The following is a 2,359-nucleotide window of genomic DNA, read 5'->3' as shown; positions in this document are numbered from 1 at the left end:
AAATGGAAAACAGAATTTCAAGACCGGAAGATAAAGTGGACAAATTAGACCACTCAAGCAAAGATTATGAAAAAAATTTTAAAAACACAAGAAGGGAATATGCAGGAATTGTGTGACACCATAAAAAACCAAACTTGGGCTGGAGAGATGGCTGAGTGGTTAAGAACACTGGTTGTTCTTGCAGAAGACCTAGGTTTGAATCCCAGCACCCACATGGCAGCTAACAACTGTCCGTAACTCCAGTTCCAGGGTATCTGACCACCTCTCTGACCTCCTCGGGCATTGCGTGACATGGGTGCACTCACATACATGCAGGCAATACACGCACACACATAAAATAAAAATAATAAAATATTTTTTTAAAAAACCCAAACTTACGAATCATAGGCATACAGGAAGGATAAGAAACTCAAGATAATGGTATGGAACAGATCTTCAACAGGATTGTAAAAGAAAATTTCCCCAAATTAAAAAAAGACATGCCCATACATATACAAGAAGCATAGAGAACACGAAATAGGCAGGACCAGAAAAGAAACTCTCCATGGCACCTCATAGTAAAAACACTAAACGTTCAGAACAGAGACACAATACTGAAAGCTGCAAAAGAAAAACAACAAATCACATATAAAGGAAAACCCATCAGGATTACAGCTGACTTTTCAGTGCAAACTATGAAAACCAGAAGAGCCTGGACCAAAGTATTCCCAGGTCTAAATGACCACAGATACCAACCCAGATTACTTTACCCAGCCAAAATGTCTATCATAGTTGAAGGGGAAAGAAAAATCTTCCATGACATAAATGGGCTGAAAGAATTCATGCCTACAAAACCAGCCCTTCAGAGAGTTCTTGAAGCAATACAAAGTACTGAAGAAAGGAACGACTATACACAAGGGGTGATGGAAAGAAATTCAGTAAAAGTACAACTGTGGAAATGCACAGCTATATCAAGAACGTGAACAGGATTCAATACACATCTTTCATTACTAACTTTAAATATTAATAGACTAAACTCTCCAGTCAAAAGATACAGACTGGTTGAATGGATTAAGAAACAAAACCCACCTTTTTGTTGCCTGCAAGGAACTCATCTCACATTCAAGGACAGGCATTACCTTAAGGTGAAAGGGTGGAAAAAAAATATACCAAGCGAATGGTACTAAGAAAAAAGCAGGTGTTCCAATTCTAATTGGTGGATGTCTACAAGGGAGCAGACTCTTCCAGGCAGCTGGGAACTTGTTCATATAAACTTAGAGCAATGGTGACAGAATGCACAAACTCATACATGATATTACAATCATGAACATATATTCACCAAACTCTGGTGCACCCAACTTCATAAAAACAGTACTACAGGACTTTAAGGCACAAATTAATCCCAACTCATTAATAGTAGGGGACTTCAATATCCCATTGTCACCATTAGATAGGTCAACAGGACAGGGAATTAACAAAGAGACATCTGAATTAAACAATACCATATATCAAATGGACCTAACAGACATCTACCAAATATTCCACCCAAGCACCAAAGAATATACTTTCTATTCAGTGCCCCATGGAACCTTCTCCAAAATCGACCATGTACTGGAGCACAAAATAAACCTCAACAAATGCAAAAAGATTGAAATAATTCCATGCATTCTATCAGACCACAGTGCAATAAAGCTGAAAATCAATACCGGAAGAATCCCCAGTAACCACATGAACACATGGAGATTAAAAACCACACTCCTGAATGATGAATGGGTCAAAGGAGAAATTAAGACAGAAATAAAAGTATTCCTTGAACTAAAGGAAAAGTACAATACAACACAACAAAACCTCTGGGACACACTGAAAGCACTCCTTAGAGGGAAGTTTATAGCTCTAAGTGCCTACATTAAAAAATCAGAAAGATCACAAATAAATGACTTAACATTGCAACTCAAGACACTTGAAAAGCAACAGCAAATTAAACCCAAATCCAGCAGACAAGAAGAAATAACAAAAATCAGAACAGAAATTAATGAAACAGAAACAAAGAAAACAATACAAAGTATCAACAAATCCAAGAGCTGGTTCTTAGAGAAGATAAACAAGATTGATAGACTGCTAGCCCAGTTAACCAAAAGAAAGAAAGAGCACCTCCAAATCAACAAAATCAGAGATGAAAGGGGAAACATCACAACAGACATCAAAGAGAGCCAGAATATTATAAGGGAATACTTTAAAAACCGATATACTACTATATTTGAAAACCTAAAAGAAATGGTTGGGTACCTAAAAGTATGGGAACCACCAAAGCTAAACCAAGAAGAGATTAACAGCTTACCCTAAAGATACAACCAAAAAAGAAAACTATAGACCCATACCT

Source organism: Nannospalax galili, unplaced genomic scaffold (genome assembly GCF_000622305.1).
Source record: "Nannospalax galili isolate Female #2095 unplaced genomic scaffold, S.galili_v1.0 scaffold467, whole genome shotgun sequence".
Classification (NCBI taxonomy): domain Eukaryota; kingdom Metazoa; phylum Chordata; class Mammalia; order Rodentia; family Spalacidae; genus Nannospalax; species Nannospalax galili.
The sequence above is the reverse complement of the archived record's forward strand: the minus strand, read 5'-3'. Positions refer to the sequence as shown.